The sequence below is a fragment of the Spermophilus citellus genome, assembly GCF_964194105.1.
Source record: "Spermophilus citellus genome assembly, chromosome: 1".
In the NCBI taxonomy this organism is placed as follows: Eukaryota; Metazoa; Chordata; class Mammalia; order Rodentia; family Sciuridae; genus Spermophilus; species Spermophilus citellus.
The window spans coordinates 137560041-137579382 of record NC_138182.1 but is presented as its reverse complement, the minus strand read 5'-3'; positions in this window follow the sequence as shown (position 1 = coordinate 137579382).

The following is a 19342-nucleotide window of genomic DNA, read 5'->3' as shown; positions in this document are numbered from 1 at the left end:
CTTTATGTACAGCGTCTTATTTAAATCTCACAAGATGAGAAGCAGAGGTTAAGCACCTTGGCCAAGGTCACATCTCCAGTATGTGATAGGGCCAGGACTTAACATGTACCCCAGGTCTGCACATTTCCAAAGCCATAATCTCATCACAATGTGCTTCTTTTCTCCAAAATTTCTTAAATAACAAATTGGGAATAATTCTTACTACTACTTCCTGTTGGAAATCTTGGCTATGGGCCATCAAGTTTATCAGGGTTTGTGTTCCCCCTTGGTACTCTGAAGATATTTCAAGTTAGAGATGATGGGACTAACATGTATTCTTTAGGGAAGTGTTTAATGCATATTTTTCTAAAATTTATTTTGTGTGAGGGGGGAAAATTCTTTTTGCATTAAGGAAAAGAATTGATTGGCTCATTTAGAGAAAAGTTTCAGGTGAGGCTGGATCCAGGTGATCCAGTCATAATATTTCTTGCTTTACCTTTTCACCTCTTGTTTCTGCTTTCCCTGACTTCCCCCTCCCCAAACAGTTTCTAATCCTTATGATAGAAACATTACTCCAAGAATTTTAAACAAAATTTCTCTTCATAATTTTAGAAGAGAAATATTTTTCCTGGTAGTCTAGTAAAAATCCTCAGGGCAGAATTACTGCCTTAACTTGGGGCATATGCCTATCCCTGAGCCAATCCATGTGTCCAGAAAGAATAAAGCATTCTGATTGGCTAAAACTATGTAAGATGACCTCATTGTGACTCAGGAGGCTAATGTAAAGAGAACCTGGATGAACCTGGACCAAATCTCTAAAGCTGAACAATTCCTCCAGGAAAGGAGTGGGTTGATACTGCAAATGGATGTATAAAGCAGTGGCCTCCTCTTAAAAGCTACAGAAGTGGGTTGCTGGCTTTTAATACAGATTGGTAATTTTATACTTCTTTTTAAAAGGGTAGTTAGTATCTATGGTGAATTAATGCACTCTGCTCAATTTTAACATCTGTGGCACACACCACTGGGGATATTCTATATGCTGTGACGACTTGATCTGTGGAAGTGGTCCCTGAAGATTTATTCTGAGTTTTCTGAACATTCGCACCATTTGTGAGACAGTGGTCATATCTAGCATTGAACCCCCACAGCTTTATTCTCACTGTCCTTGATATATACTAAGTGCTTAGAAAAAAATATGGTTTTCAAAGACTAAAGTAGAAAAAAAGGGACACTGTATAATTTCTTAAAGTTCATATGTTGTAGAACCTTCTTGAGTATAAATGACTGCCTATAACCAAAACACATATTTTGGATGAATTTAAAATAAATAGTATTTGAATGCAGTGGGGTTTGAGTCTGGTTAGTCCAAGTTCATGATTCGAGAACTTGAAAGGCTCCATTGTGTTGCTTTTCAAGGGACCTCAAATATCCAAGTCCAGGGCTGGGGCTGTAACTCAGTGGCAGAGCGCTTGCCTAGCATGTGTGAAGCACTGGGTTTGAGCCTTAGCACCACCTAAAAATAAATAAAATAAAAAGCATTCTGTCCATCTACAACTACAAAAAAAAAATCAAAATCCATCGCCTTCAGGACCTCATAATATATATTTCCTTTCTAATGCCTCAGACTAATTCTTCTATTGAGAATCAAATTAAAATTTACTACATCCTTTCAGCTTTTTTATGTCTAGTTTTAGGGTGCTCTCTATATAGAATACATTTTTTGACCTCTTGTTACCATAATTTTGTAGGCCCATTTTTTCTGAGATGAAACATTTGGGGCCCTAAACATAGAGTTTGGGTCCAAGTATATTTAAGATTTTTTTGTTCTTTATGTTCAGAATGTCCTAAAATATCATGGTTAAATTGCTTCTTAAAATATGGCTTTCTTCATGTCATTTTCTTAATCAAGAACAAAGTCTTCAATTTGCTTTTTGGTCCTGCAGAATTAGTCTCAACTATCAAATTTCATGTTCCCTGTTCACTGTTCATCTCTACATTACTCATAAGATCTTGCCTTGGATCTAACCATCAGCCCTCAGCTTTTCCATTACCTTTTACTTTGATTGCAATCTGTTTTACTCATGGAAATTTCCCAGATTGTAATCTGGAGAAATATCCCTTATTTTAATTTTATATCATGTATGGACGGGGACCTGCATTTCTTAAATTGCTTTGAAAAACAGAAATGTGGATAAAAGGGTTCAGTGCTCAAAGTGGTTAAGGAAATTGTACTTCCTGCTGTTTTTTTTTTTTTTATTTTGAGGGCAGAGAGCAAGTATAATAAATGTTTTTTTTTTTTGCCCTGAATTCCAACATAGAGCTTGTCTCATAGTAGGCATTCAACAGTTGTAAAATGGAGTGCTGAAAAGTTCAGCCTTTCATTATGTAGTTGGCTGTGCTTTCTTCTGAGTTTGATATGCAACGTTCCATTTTATTAAAGGACCTGGAAACATTCTTTAAAATAGCACCTGTAATTTGCATGGGGTTTGTGTTTTTCATAGCCATTTACTGTAAGGCATGTCACTGGATGGAAATGAGAAAAAAACTCATGTTGCTCTAACTTGAATACTTTGACTTCAGTATGTGGAGGCATCAAGCAATAAATGTTATTTTGATGGTTGAAATATGGCATAACATCTTTGATTAGTATTCCATCTCCAAAATTTACTCTGAAGCAGCTCTTCCAATATTACATTTGGCTAAATATTTGGTGGTGCATTCTGACTCTTTGGAGCATGTGAATTCATTCTATTTCTCCTCTTTCAAATCTATTGCGCTTGAGTTTCATGGTTAAGGTAAGAAACTGAAGAGTTTCCTCAACCTAGTTGTGTATAAACTACTGCCTGTACTCATATCTCTAAACACATTTTATAGGGAGGATTTATATGTCAAAAGCTATAAGTTAGAGTTCCTAAGACAGAAATTCAATAATTTGAAATAATACCCAAGTAGTTGAACATTTCCTGCAGATATGCTGGTGGGCTAGGAACTTCTGGAAGAGAGATTGTCTAACAGCCCCTGACCACAGCAGCCATTCCTTAAGACTGTACCCTCTTAAACTAGAAGAAGTGACTTTTGTAAAAACTCATATATTGGAAGCTAGTTTTCTGTGAATCATGTTCCTCTGGATGTAGGCTATAGATCTGGAGTATCTAGATCTATAGCCTATAGGCTATAGACCTAGAGTTTGACTTTTTTGGTCCTTGATTCATTGTTTGTGGGTTTTATTTACAGCTGCCTGCCAGACTGAGTTTTAATACATTAGTTTAAAAAATTTTAATTATTATAAATCTAATATTTAAAAATTATTTTAAAAATTCTAAAACTAATAAATTAGCTTTAATAAATTCACAAGGGTTGTTAATTTAGATTATTAGATGGCCTTAGAAGCTTCGGGAAGTTAGGTGTTTTTAAGTGTGATCACTGAGGCATAGAAATCTTACCCAAGGTGGGATGGTTTCCAGAATATAGAGACTGTGTCTCTTCCAAGATTAGCTGGGCAAGTTCTCCAGCTCTTTCTCTCTTCAGAGTGGAGTGTGCAGGTATGATTGGACACAATGGGCTGGTCATCTTAGAATCATCTTTTTCTTGAAGCTTCTTGGATGTCTATTTTTCTTCTGTTTGGGAAAACTCAACAGCTTTCCACTGAGTAGTTCTTCTTAGGAAGAGGCTCAGATGCAGAGATCTCTATTTTGATCCTAAAGGATAATTAAAAATGGCACATGTGAGTCTTCATTTGTGACATGCATCAAGGACTGCTTTCTTCTGCTATGGAGTACTTCCCAGTTTGCATCTCTGGCACCTCTCCAAATCTCCCGTTTTTACTTTTTAACTCAATATTTAAGCATTTTTGTAACATTAGTGACAATATAAATGGTTAGTTGGCTGATCTCTAAGGTTTTGAGGATTCATTCCCATCCAAAAGCAAGGTCTAATGATGGTTGACAATAAAATTTCTAGGGGTGTGTTTATATTTTTTTTAAAGTAGGTGTTGTTTCTTTTTATCTAGGAGCTTCAGAGGTATTATTTTCCTGTGGATTTTTGAGGAATTTGACCCTTCACTATCACACACAGAAATGTCTGAGGAAATGGTCTCTGTTAAGCATTGAGCATCTCTTCTTTCCCTTTTGCAAAAAATTTGCATACTCTCTGCAAGCCTGCTTTACTGCAAGGTCAAGTAAATCTGTTGACAGTAGACCAGCTTCTCTGGGAACTCATGGTTTTCAAGGACTTAAAAAAAAAAAAAAAAGTAAAATCAGGACCATGGACAGCAGCTTCACCTGCATTGCAACATTGGTTATTTCATTGAGTTTTTTTTTTTTTTTGGTAGAAGATGAGCAGGCATGGAATTTCACCTTAAAATTGTAAGTGATCATAGGGAAGATTGTACATGCATTGGAAGGAACTAGCCTGTGCACAGCAGCTTCAGGCTGAGTCTCTGTGTACCTACCTGATGGTAATAGCAACATTTAAAAAACACTTTAAAATTAAAGCATTGTTACTTACATACACCAGCTATGTATTCAGGATGCTTTGGGAGAAGGCCCACACTTCTGGTTTAGGAGGCCATTTTTTCTGGTTTAGCTCCTCCCTGCCTCCCCTGCACTTCTTTCAGCTCTTTTCCTAGGACTCTGCCCTCCAGCAAGTTGTTGAATTTTGGTGTAAATAAGATTTTAATGAATCCAAATTAATCTTACCCAGAATATGGACTATGGATTAATTCTATACACTCTAATTATATCCTTTCTCATCCTGTATTCTAGACTCCATATAACTTAGCTAAATTTAAATCTACAGGCATAGCATACAAGACTCTAGAAAGTGTAGGAGGAAGTTCCAAACTTACACTCTCGCACTAAAGAGGGTAATTATATGCTTACCTTCCATACCTTGTTACATTTTACCATTAAATGCAGAATGTTGATTTGGGTAATCTGGAAATTGTTCTTGTGATGGATTTAAATTCCAATGAGTCATGTACGGATCTGATTGGAAGTGACAGGCCTGCCTCCTTTCCCCCTTTTTGCTTTCTCACAGTTAGCACCCAACAATCAGAGAATCCTGATTAGTGCTTTTGCAGAATGAGAGTGTGCAGTCTTTGCTCTTTCCCCATCAGATTAGGAGCTCCTCTTATTTGGAGAGAATCTGTTTCTAACTTGCATCCAAAGCTTGGGGCCACAATTGGAGCTTAGTACATGTGTGCTGAATAAATGGGTTGAAGTGGCATCATCAGCATGACAATCAGCTTGAGTGTGTGTGCTCGTATGGTATTCTCCTTTCCACTTTAGTTATCTGGGGTTAGTCACTGTTTGCAGGTGCTCATCCTCCAGCCTAAAGCCCTATGCCTCTTTTAAATAGTAGCATTTCCTTTTAGGGCATCTTAGAGGGCATTCCAAGAAGACAACTACTTTAGAAATTTCAGTATCTTACCTTTAAATTATGGAGAGGCATCATTTCTTGAAGTTGTCCCAAATGCCTTATCAAATCATCAGATTAGCATGACAGCTGCTTATTGTTTGCATTACTAGGTGCTCTGCTTCATGTGCAAGCTCTTTGAAAAACAGCTTTAGTGATGTATAATTGACATGCAAACTGCACATATTTCAAGTACATTTGATAGGTTTTGACATAGGTATAAATATGTAAAATGATCACTACAATCAAGGTAGAGAACAAACTGGTCATCCCCAACAGTTTCTTTGCCCCCCTTTAAAATCTCTCCCTCTCAGTCACTTTCTCCCAGCCCTCCCTCCCAGCCCTCCCCAACCTCTCCCCCATCACTAGGCAACTGTTTCTTTGCTTGCTATAATACTGTGAAGTATTTTCTCTTTTTGCAATGCTATTGATCAAACCCAGGACCTCATGCATGCTAGGCAAGCACGCTACTACCACTGATCTGTATCCTCAAACTGATTTTTGCACTTTCTTGAATTTCATGTAAATGGAGTCAGAAAGGATGTATTCCATTTCGTCTGGCTTCTATTGCTTGGTGTAACTTATTCTGACATTCACCTAGACCATATAGTTGGTCATATCAGTAGTTAATTTATCTTCATTGCTAAGTACTATTGTATAGATGGAACAAGGTATGTTTATTCATGCACTCATGGATAGATATTTCGTTTGGCTATTATGACTAAAATTGGTGAACATATGGATATGTTTTTATTTCTTTTAGGTAAATACTTAGGAATGGAATGGCTGGAGGCTGGATTATATGTAGGTGTTATGGGTTGAATTTTATCACCCTCCAAAATATATTAGAGTTCTAACCCACAGTACCTCAGAATCTGATCCTTCTTTGAAAAGGGCTCTTTACAGAGATAATGAAATTTAAATGAGGTCATCAGAATAGGCTTTAATCCAATATGACTACAATTCTTATAAAAAGGGGGAAATTAGAATGCAGACATACATGAGAAAGAAGGGACATGTGAAGCTAAAGACAGAGATCAGGGTGATGCGTCCCCCTAGCCAAGGATTGCCTGAGAAACCAGGGGATTGGTGTGGGACACTCTTTCCTCACAGCCCTCAGAGGGGACCAGCTGGACCTCTGTCTTCCAGAACTGAGACTATGGATTCTTGTTCAAGTTGCCCAGTCTGCAAAGCATTGTCAGAACCACCCAGCGAACCAGCACTGTAAGCGTATACTTCGTGTTTTAAGAACATACCCGACTATTTTCAAAGACTCGCCCATTTTGCATTCCCAGCAGCAGTGCTTAAGAGTTTTAGTTCTTATGTAATTTTTGTGGTTATTGCTGGTACCAGAGATTGAATCCAGGGGCACCGAATCACTGAGCCACATGCCTAGCCCTTTTTATTTTTTATTTTGAGACATAGTCTCATTAAGTTGCTTAGGGCCTCACTAAGTTGCTGAAGCTGGCCTTGAACTTGTGATTCCCCTGCCTCCCTCTGAAATTGCTGGGATTATAGGCTTGCACTACTGTACTCAGCCCATGGGTTTTAGTTCTACCTTAAGTTCATCAGCACTTGGTGTGCTTAGTCTTTTTTAAGTTTAGCCATTTTCATAGGTATGTAGTAGGGTTTCATGATGGTTTTAATTTCCACTTCTTTGATAATTAGTGACGTTCAACATCTTTTCATGGGTTTATTTGCCATCCACATATCTCCTTTGATAAAGTATCTGTTCAAAACCTTTGCCCATGTTTTAATTGTGCCATTTGCTTTTGAGATTTATATTTTCTACATAAATATAAGTCCTATTTCAGATATGTGATTTGCAAAACAATTTCCATTCAGTTTCTTATTTTTTTAAAAATTTTCACACCACTGTATTTTGAAGAGCAGAGGTTTTAAATTTTGTTTACATTCAACTTTTCAATTTCTTTTTTGCTGAAGTGTCATAACTAAAAACATCTTTGCCTAATCCAATGTCACAAACATTTTCACTTATATTTTCTTCTGGATGTTTTGTAGAACCTAGAAGTTTTACATTATATTTAGGGTTAGGATTCATTTTGAGTTAATTTTTATATATGGTTTGAGGTTTGAATTTAATTGGGGTTCTTTTCTTTGCCTAGTAAGGTTAATTGTATTGAAGTAACTGTTTTCCAATTGAACTATTTTAGGATTGTTGTAAAAAAAATTGATTGTACATGTTTGGGTTGATTTGTGGAACTTACTGTTTATATTCCATTGATTTATTGATCTATTTCCATCTTAATCTTGATAACTTTAGCTCTGTAGCTCTCAAGTGAGGGTGATTTTGATCCCTGGGGACATTTGCAATGTCTATAAACACTTTTGGATGTGACAGTGGGGAAGGGGAACTACTGGTATCCAATAGGTAGAGGTCAGGAAAGTGGCTAAATATCCAATAATACATGGAACAGTGCCCCCTAATAAAGAATTACTCATCCCAAAATGTCAATAATGCTAAGGTCCAAAGCATCCATTGCTTTATAAATCACCTTGAAATCTGATAGCATGTCTTCCATCTCTGTTCATATTTTCCAAAGTTGTTGTGAATATTCAAAGTCCTTTGCACCTCTTTACAAATTATAGAATCACCTTGTCAGTGATGCAAAAACAAAAAAAAAATCAAGATTTTGTTCCATTTCTGTATCAATTTAAAGACGGATATCTTAATGTTATTGAGTATTCCCATCTGTAAACACTGTTATTTCTCAATTAGGTATTTAGGTCTTGATTTCTCATAGTAAGGTTTTATAGTTTTTAGCAGCAAGTCTTATGTCTTATATCACACTGATCCTAAGTACTTCATTTTTCTGCTGATATTGAAAATTGTGCTGTTTTCAAATAGTAAAGTTTTAAAGAAGAAACATCTAATTTTTCCCCAAGAACTTGGAGAGTTGTTCAGTCCATAATCTGGTCTATTGGGTTTTGTAATCCCAGCCCCTCATATAACTGTATTCCTGGAATTCGAAGTGATGGAGACCCAAACTCATTTAGTTTGAGTAAAAACCAATATCTCATTGGGTCACAGAAAGAGCCACAGACCAGGCCCTGGAACTCAGGAATTGACAACATTTCTATTCCTTTCTCCTTAAGACCCCAAACTTTCTACCAGGCATTAGATTCATTTCTCAAAATATTCCTTGCTAAAAGACCTGGCCCTGTGAAGCCCCTGGGCCACATCCTTATGCTTTATGGATAGAGACGAAAAGTTTATTCTCAGCTACCTCCCCCCTTTTTTATTAGTGCATTTTAGTTATATATAATAATAATATTAGGGCTCATATTGACATAATTATACAATCAGCTAGTCCTTTTAGAAGATGCCTAGGACAAGCTGAAGTTGGTTAGTGACCCAAATCTAACCCTGCACAAAATGCTGTGGCCAATACATTTGGAACAGTGTTGGATTTTTAAGGATTATATTCCATTTTTGTGGTCAAAATGTTAGAGTCTCTAATTAGAACAAGGTGGTGAGGAGAACTGGAATAGATGCTCTGCAGAGACAAGCCATCACAGCCAGTGACAGACTCTTTAGACCTAGGTAGGCTGGAGAATTCAACAGAGGAGTCCTGTGCTGTATCATTAATTTCTCCTGGAAGTGGTGACATGAATTAATAGATGTTCACCTCATTCTCACTCTTTCTGTTTGCATGATTTCTTCTCTCATGGACCGAGGGCCGGTTTGGAAAGTATTTCTTCATTTTTATCTCTTTCCTCCATTCAAAGAATGCACATTTTGTTTGAAACCCTTGGCTTCCCAACTCAGAGTATCTAAATATGAATTGAGGAGGGTCCCATTCAAAAGGGATAAACATGAGCCATTGAAAGAAGGCAGGCATTAGAGCAGGGGGTTCTGGTAATAGAGTTGACTCTCGTTCTATTGTGATTGCCAATCCTGAAAAGTATCTTCCATTTCTCTAAGCCTCAGGTTTTCTTTCTGCCATTTGGGAAGGAAATAGATATGTAATAAAATTATATTAAATAATTATAAAACCAAATTATATTAAATTATTATATTTGTATATATTGTATTTTATTTCTCAAGAGGATCCTACCTTTATTAGGTTCCAAGTTTACAACAGAATTAAATTCTGTTGATGGCATTAGATGGTTCCTTCCCCTCCTCTTACTTCGCTGCCCACTCCCCCAGTGCCATTGGATTACCTTTTGGTTGAAAAGCTCTCAGGAGATGGATCCAGAAGGTGTTTTCTGACAAGCCCAGCTTTTGTAGCCTTGCAAGAGCATGGGAGGGCTACAGTGTGGGAGTGTTGCTTCTACTCCTTGTGGGAATAACTATCTCTACACTTACATAAGGAATTTGTGCAGGCATTTTGTGTCCTCAGCTAAAGAATCGTTCTTCGATAGGAGAGTACAGTGAATAAAAGTTTGCATTTAGAGATAAAAGAAAGATATTTGTTTTTCTATACTGTTTTCCATCTTTTTCTTCTCTGATGCCCTCCAGGTCCTACTAGTAGCAAATGTGAAGGAGAAGGAAGATAGCCACAAAACTGTCGTTACCATTGCCAGTTGTTACCTCATGTGCACCAAAGCCACTGTGAGGACTTTTCTCTGTTGCTTTATTTAATCCTCACAACAGACACATGAAGTATTATCTCCATCTTCTGGATGAAGGAAACAAAAATGTAGACAGAAATGTATAGCCACAGTTATATAGCTAGTTACTGCCAGGGCTGGCCCTGGAAATGAGATCTGGCTCATTCTGAAGCCATTTTTTGTCATGATGTTCTGTCTTCCAGGGGTCTCAGGAAAAGAAGGGCTTTTCAAGGTCAACCCCTGGCCACGGAGAAATGAGCAGACACTGAAGTTGAGAAGTTTTCTTTTGGTTAAAAAAGTTATTTCCTATGGTGAGAGAAGTGACATTAAAAAAAAAATCCATGGATAATATGTAAAACAGGATCTCCTAGGCTTTGCTTTGACAGTTGAGCTTTGCAGGTTACAAAGGAATCTGGACATTGAGTTATGCCTTAGTTCTCCTGACACAGGTGATTCTTGGATCATACTTTAAGAAAAGCCAAATTAGCCTATTATGTAATCATAATAGGTTCTGAATTCATTGTGGGATCCAGGTTTGCATTAATTTGGCCTTAAAAGACGTGTGTGTTTGTGTGTGTGTGTGTGTGTGTGTGTGTAAGAGAGAGAGAGAGAGAGAGAGAGAGCGCGCGCGCGCAGGATAGGAAGAGAAAGCAAAGCATGGGAAGGTAATTAGGTTCTCAGGAAAAGGACTGTGCCGTTGGAGTCAGCTATGTATAGCCCCAGGGCTGTACTCCACATGCTGATGGGTGTGCATAGCTTCTTGCTTCAAAGAGTCTCAAAGGCACTGTCCTGCCCCGGTCACTTCTAGACTACAGACTGCAGTTCAGCCTTAGCCAGTCTCAAAATATTTGTTTTGACCACTAGAGAGATGAAATAGTGGAGCCAAGCAAAGCTATTACCACTCTAGAAAAAAAGAACAGAGGAAAAAAATTAAAAACCAAAAAAATTCCACCACAACATTTTGTTAAAGGGGCATCGGGAGCAACATCTTCCACCAACGCACAGGAAGCCTCCTCCTTCATCTCTCCTGCAGATCCCATCCCTGGACCCTGACTTCCCTTCTTCCACTCTTCATAGAAAACCAGAGATCTTTTCACAAACATGGAAGAAATAAAACCTTCTGTGTTCAAGTCCCCGTCTAGAATGTAAGCTATAGGAAATTGAATAATTTGTATTATCCAATTTCTAGGATGATACAAATTATCCAATGTTAATCGGATAATTCTTGGCATCTAGACTGGCGCCTGATACATGGTAGATGTTCAATAAGCTGTTGCCTGACAGAAGGCATGTGGGAATGCACTCTCCACTGGCTTTGACCACACTCTGAATAAAATACAAATTTCTGAACATAGCAGACAGGCTCTTTCTAACCTTCAGCTTTATCATCAGTATTTCCCTTTCCCTTGCTCACTGTAGTCTAGCTTTCTTTTAGCTCCAGAATCCATCAGACATCTATATGCCTCTGGCTTCTCCAGTGCTATTGCTTCCGGGTGGAATCTGCTGCCCTTGGCTATGACTTTCAAGGCACCTGCCTATCATCCAAGTCTCGGCTTGCTATCACTTTCCAAAAGGGGCCTTTCTCATCTTCCCCTGCCTACCAATCTTCACCCTCCCCACCCCCCATCATGCACATTGGATTCTCCTGGCTTTTCTGTTTTATTTTCCCTTTTTGGCTTTCAACACAGTTTGTATTTATTTCAGTATTTATTTAATTCTTCGCTCAATCATTCATTGCCCATTTGTCCCACTGGATGATAGGTTCCATGAGGGCAAGAACTTGTCTCTTTAACTCCCTTCTGTATACTGAGGGCCTAGCTGAGAAGAGATTGTACATAGAAAAGACCCTGAATAAATATTGGTTGAGTGGACATACCTTTTTTTTGGCTGCAGGATATTCCAACTAAATAATTTAAGTCTTGGATAGGAATATTCAGTACCCTGCATTCAAGAAAATGCAGCCAAACACCGGCTAACCCAGATTCGTTAAAAGGAAAAGGGCAAACCTGTCATTGTGTGGGGATGTCGGAAATGATGGAGTCGATGCAGACGGGCCAACTGACCTGTCTTGCTGGTAATTAGTAGCCCGAGGCGAAGCTAGTAGCAAGAGTGGGCGGGAGGCAATACTTAACCACCCAATTAAAAGGCTGTGGGAGCTTAAATTTAGAAGCTGTCTGTGGCCATGCCATAGAAACCACACTGAGGGAGACAGTTGGTTGCACAGCCCTTGCTCGGAGGGCCATTCTTGCATGTCAGGAAGATAATTAAAGACACTGTGACTCTGCACATTTGCAAATTATGTCCAGTGGTCCTGTTGTCCTGAGCAGACGAGACCAGAATGAGTTAAGGCCTGGGCCCCTGCATAGATGATTCCAGGTCAGAAAGTATTTAAAATCCTCCTGTTTGAAAGAGAGGAAGGCATTTTGATGGATGCCAACCAGGGAGAGGCCTGGGTATATTTTGAGCCGGGGGACCTGTACTCACATACTAGCTCATCCATTAAAATACTTCATGACCTTGGGCAAGGCCCTCAGCCTCCTTGTGGATCGCATTTAGATTGAGGATGTTAGGACTCTTGGTTGGAAATAACCAAAGATTTCTTTTTTAAAATATACTTTTAGTATATTTAGTTGATAGACATAATACCTTTATTTTGTTTATTTTTATGTGGTGCTGAGGATTGAACCCCATGCCTCATATGTACTAGGCAAGGGCTCTGCCACTGAGCAATAGCCCCAGCCTGACCAAAGATTTGACCTGAGATTTTGTTAGGCAAAAAAGAAAAGAGAAGAAAAGCCTTAATTGGCCCACATAACTGTCTGTGCTGATGGCAGAAGGTGCCTCTGGCCTGGCTGGATACAGGAATGGAAATAATTCCCCTGGACCTGATCCCGCCTCTCTGTCTCTTGGCCTCAGGCTCCAGTGGCTCTATTCTCACACTAGTGTTCTCTGGTGACGAGAAACACTGTAGCCTCTATCTCACCATCAAGTCTTTTTACCACAAAAGACTTTCTTGCAGGCATCCTGAAATTCTCCAACTGGTCACTTGACTGGGGGTAAGTACATCCATGTGAGGCGGAAATTCCTCTACCTGGGAGAACCGGAATCACTTGGCTTTTGGCACCCATCTTTCATAGCCCTGATAGCAAGCCCAGGAGGTCAGCTGCTTCCCCTGGCACACCTGAAACTCCCTCACCAAGATGCAGTGGGAAGGGGGCCAGCACGAGAATAGAATGCATCCAGATGGGCTCTGGGCCTGCTTCACTCTCAGAATTTACAGAGTTCCAACAGCAGCTGTTCCTGATGATTTTGCACTGTGTCACATGCGATGGATGAAATCCACAGAGCAGCATGATTGCAATGGCTCAGCAGGCTGGGCCTAGGGTTGGGCAGAGCTGGGTTCAAATCCTGTCTCCCCTCTGCCACAGTGAGTTGCTGTAGAACTCTGGAGAAATTACCTAAATGCCTTCTCTCCCTAGTAAAAGGGAATAATGCCAATACCTATTTAACTGTGTTTTTGTGAGGATCAGGTGACATCATTTGGAAAAGTGCTTTGCACACACAACAAACACACACAGTGATTTTAAAAATTACTTTTGTGGGTATAAATAAGTCCAGACCTTCCATTCTCTTCTCTTTAAGAAAACCCATAGTAATGCAGAATTATGTGGATAACCTTGAATGTGCTCTCTTTTCTAAATGTTTATCACTTTGTATTAGTTTTCCAATTGTGTCATGGCAGGTTGTCGTGGTAGTGCCTTATTTAATATTAAGCCTGTAGTCTAACCTCTCCTTTTCCTGATATTGTGGATAAATTTCCCATCAAGGAGCAGAGCTGTGCTTTTACATCTACCAGTGTGTCCAGGCTCTAGCACCGTTGAATGAATCCCTGATTCAGCTCCAAGTAATGAAGCTTTCCTAAGGTCATGGTGCCTATGATAGATGACTTAGTTATCCTCAGATGCTCCAACACAAGGAAAAAGCTATTATCTCTTATTATTGAGTGCAAAAGAGGTATTCAATAAATAATTACTATGAAATTCATGACTTTATTATAGCATTTCTATCCATGATCTTATTCTGTTAACATTTTTAGAAGTTCATATGCAGACATGGGGTGGAGCTAGCTCCTCTTTGTCACATTAATCATTGGAGGACATATTCGGAGCCCTAACTTGAGTACTTTCTGTGGTACCCAATAATTGGAGGAGAAGCGTCTAGGGTCTGCTTCTTCTTATAACCATTCCCTCCTCCTTTCCTTGTGTTACTCCAAATAACATGTTATATAATAATAATATAGAAGAAAAGTGTCTTGGAAATATAATCCTGGCTTATGTTTCTTAAGCTCTTTCATGTACATCATTTCATCCCTCAAAATTTCTTGGAAAAGGTTTTCCTTGAGATGAGAGCTGATTTTCCTTTGGTGAGTCTACTGTCTGATGAGGTTGTGTCTGCCTCAGTGTAGTTTATTTCATTTTCTAAGGAAGTCATGGCATAATAAGTAGTGTGGGTGAACACACTGCTCCCTTTCCTAAAAGTCTGAAAGATCTCATTTATTTCTGGGGTACATAGCTTACAGGCTTACTACATCTCTGCTTCTTCTCCCCTCCACAAAGTGAGATGTGACCTCTGTCTGTTGACTTACGATAAGTTCTTTCAGCACATTGTATATTAAGAAAAACCAGGATGTTTGTAGTCGGAAAAATCTCTACAAGTGAACATATGTATCTGTGAACACTTGAGTAGGGTGGGATGTTTACTGTTTCTGCTTATCCCAGTCACTCTCCAGGGTACCTTGTAGTCCTTCTGAGGTCACTGAACATAGTCCCTGCCTCTGGCCTGGGGAAGGCACTGGATAAGCACTTGTTCATTCAGTTTCTCTCTTTTGGAGATTGGAATCTTGGAACAACCCTGTGGCCAGTGCACTTCAACTCCTGGTTAACTGGCTCTTCCTTCAAGCCTGAGATATTGCAATCCTTGAGTGAAATGTTACTTTCTCCCTTAAGTTAAGGCAGTGCTAATTCCAATTGATGGCCCACACAGGACTCTGATTCACACAGGTGGCACTGATATCTACACTGAAGTGCCAATGAATGTTCATCCTCCCCATACTCTGATTTCCCTTGGATATGTCTCCAGGAGTAGGATTGCTGCATCATAAGATGGTTCTGTTTCTAGTTTTCTGAGGAAACGTCGTATTATTTTCCATGATGACTATACTCATTTCCATGTCCATCAATGGCATGTGCGAGTTCCCTTTCTCTCACAAGCATCTAATTATTACCCGATGAATTTCTTTTTTGAGTTCCCTTTCTCCCAGAAACATCTAACTATTACCCCGATGCATTTCTTTTATTTTATTTTTAAAATTTATTTTTATTGGTGCATTATAATTGTACAAATAGATTCATTGTGCCATATCTGTACATAACTTGATCAATCTTATTTTCTGGTACCTTTCCTTCCTCCTCCCTCCCCAAATCTACTTGCTCTACTCTATTAATCTTCCTTCTATTATTATTATTTTAATTAGTAAACTCATTATAAAAATAAGTGGGATTTATTGGGGTATACTCATTCATGGATATAGCATAATTTGGTAACTTTCTTTCTCTGGTACTTCCCTATGCCATCCCCTCTTCCTTCCCTCTTGATTCTCTTCCTCTACCCTTATATTTTCATGAGATTCCTTTTAAGATTTCTCTCTCTCTCTCTCTCTTTCTCTCTCTCTCTCTCTCTCTTCCATCTATGAGAGAAAGCATTCAACTTTTGACTTTCTGGGTCTGGCTTATTTCACTTAGCATGATGTGAACCTATTATATTTCTAAATGGAAAAATTTTCCGTAAGATAGGAGCCATTTTTGACTAGAGCAATGATTGAGGAACTTTGCCTTAAGTCCTAGTGTTCAGTTGACTCCATCTGGACTGGTTCTGGGAGAATGAGGTTAACTGGCTCTTCCTTCAAGCCTGAGATATCACGGATCCTTGAGTGAAATTTTACTTTCTCCCTTAAGTTAGGCAGTTCTAATTCCAATTGATGGCCCACAGAGAACTCTGATTCACACAAGTGGCACTGATATCTACACTGAAGTGCCAATGACTGTTTGTCCTTATAACTGATTGGTGTCCAAAAACTGACTGGTGAGTGGGAAAGATGACCAACTTCTTGTTCTCTGATTTCTGTGTTCTGTGACCATGTCTTTAGTGACAACACTGCTGAGGCTGTGTCTCTTGAGATTTTTTTTTCCTTTTAATTGAAAAGAATGTAGCTCTTGTGATTTTTTTTCCCCCCCTGAGCTGGTGAGAAGCCAGTTTAGCTTAGAGATGGAAGCACTGTCCATGTGGCATCCTGAAACTCCATTAGCCACAGCTGCTGAGAACAGCTTCAGGGTAACAAGATTCTGGTAGGCAAGTCACCAGCGAGCAGTACATACAAAGCTTGAGGCAGCAGAGATGAGCACCATGTGTTGGTAGAAGGCAGAAGTGGAGGCCCTCGAATGGGAAAATAAACAAGGAGAGAAATGAATTACAGTAGATGGGGTAGAGAGAGAAGATGGGAGGGGAGGGGAGGGGGGATAGTAGGGGATAGGAAAGGTAGCAGAATACAACAATTACTAATAGGGCATTATGTAAAATTGTGGATGTGTAACCGACGTGATTCTGCAATCTGCATTTGGGGTAAAATTGGGGGTTCATAACCCACTTCAATCTAATGTATGAAATATGATATGTCAAGAGCTTTGTAATGTTGTGAACAACCAATAAAAAAAAAGTGGAGGCCCTCACCTGCCGACTTCATGGTTGGGGATCCTCATTATCCCCCATTGTCTTTATGAACAAAATCGAAAGATCTCTATCTCTTTCTATGCTGAGCTTTGAGTTTAGCAACTTTTAATGGAATTAATGGACAGAGACATCAGTCAAAGCAGATTGCTGGCTGTACTGACATGCCAGCCTGCCATATCTTCATAGACAGCCAAATTAAGGGTTTATTTACTTCCTCAATTTACTGTAAATGGAATTAACAACAGGCAATTGGGGAACCTGGAGAACCACAGATGCCAATAGAAGCAGCCACATCTTTCATATTTTGTGCTTATTTCTGTGACTGAGGAAGGGGACTACAGAGAAAAGTGTAGGTTGATTTTCAATCATCATCAACATCATCATTGTTATTGTTACTATAATTGCTATTAATCAAAGACTGAGACATTTCAAATGCAAAACAAAAAATCTAAAATGTGATGATGCCCTGAAGTGGCCCTCTTGTGCCCTCTTGTCTCCTGTTCGTTTTTTAAAGAACAGATTTGAAAATTCATGTGCACTTCTGAATAAAAATAAGTTAGTTTTTAAGATCCACTTCCAATCAACCATAGAAGGAAATCTCACTTCTTTTGCAATGAATGGCTTTCAGGTCTTCTCTTCCCATTAGGTGAACCACATCCGAGTGTCTCTCGTAATAAGATATATATGTTGGGAATGGCTGTGGGTGATGCTATAGGGCATTTATAATAGACCTAGGGGAACAAGAACTTTGTCATCTCGGTGTCACGTGCCTTTGAGAATAGTCCAAGAACATTTGAAATTTTTATTAAAATTGTTATAACTTATAAAATTAATAATAAAATATTACAAAATTAAAATGGTGATTAATAAATTGCTATTCTCATTGCTAGAAAGTGTTAGGAACCCTTCTTTGGGAAGGAGGTTGTTAGAGCTGAAAGAATTGGCACCCAGGGTGGGAACCTGGCTCTCTGGTTCTTTTACCCTGGACAAGTGCCTCTTTCTCTCTGGCATTGATTTTTTTTTTCCTCTCATCTAGAAAATGGAGACTCGGTAATCTTCAAGATGCCTTAACTTGAGAGATATTTTTGATTCTGTAAATTGCTCTTGGGGTCAGCCAACAGGCATAGGGGGAAGATGTGATCATAACTTTAGAGCAGTGTTCACAGCAGAGGGTCCCAGTCGTCCATAAGCTTGGGCCTCATTGGAAGTGCTTATGCAAAAAGGAAGATTCCGGGGCCTTTTCCCTAGAGAATCCAATGTGGTAGCACTATGGCCAAAATCTTGACTTAAACAGACCCTTTTGGAGTCTGTGAGGCGTGTACATGTCTTAAATGAGGGGTGATGTGGTAAAAATATGAGAATCTTCATAAGGTTAAGCATCATTTGAAGGAGGAACTCCCTTTCGAAAATAGTTTTTCTTTTTCTTGAGTAAACTCACCCACACCTGATTCTTAGGAAAATATGGTAATTGCTTTGAGCAGATGTGCCTTGATTTGTGCAGAATTAGAGGAGGTAGAGGAACTCCTGGAACAATAAAGAACAGGCGTGCCAGCTGAACAAGAGCAGTCCTGGGACTTCCAAGGGAACCAGGTGAGGAGTGGGAAGACTAAAGTCTTGTTCCCAGCATTGCTGTTTGTGTTCCTATAGTCTTAGATAAGTCAAATGAGCTCTCTGAAATGTGCTTATTTACTAATGGGGGTAGGTTCTCTGATGCACCCACATATCCCCTCAGAAATGAATAAGTTAAGACTGAGGGTGTAGCTCAGAGGTAGAGAGGGTGCACAGTATACTGGAGGCCTTGGGTTTGATTCCCAGTCCAAAAATTTTAAAAATTTAGAAATAAGTGAACTTCCTTTCCCAGCTGCAGGAAATGGTCCCAGAGCATGGCCCTTGACTCATTGCTATCTTTGGAAATGGCCTCAGCTGGAGAAAACTGCCTTGCCCAGTGTCTGTTTCTTAGGCAAAACTGAAATAATGACTCATCGCCGTGCAGGTGGAAAGGCCCAGCCTCTCCGCCACAGCCACTGACAGTTCTAAAGAGCCAGCCTGGTCCAGAGCCCTGCAAGGGACTCACTGAGGCTCTTGCTGGGATTCCTCACAGCTCAGCTTCTCCCTCTGCCCAACTAGACATCTATCTCCTTCCTTCCAAAGGGGTGGATTATGATCACTCCCTGATAAAGACCTTACCCACACATCTGTTTGAAGAAACCCAATCAGGGACAGCAATACCTGTTGACTATCCTTTATCCAAAATGTGTGAAACCAGAAATTTTTCATGTTCCAGATAATTTGGGGTTTTAGAATATTTGCAAAAATATAATGAGATAACTTGGGGATGGGATGAAAGTCGAAACACAAGATTCATTTATGTTTCATATAACCCAGGGGTAATTTTATGTACTTACTTTTGACCATGACTGAAGAATTGTGGAATTTTCCACTGTGGCATCATGTTGGCATTCAAAATCTTGTTTTTTGAAGCATTTTGGATTTTGAATTTTCAAATTAGAGATATTTATGGCATGCTACCATTTATTGCATGCTAACTATCGGTCAGGTAAAATATCAATACAAACATTGGTTC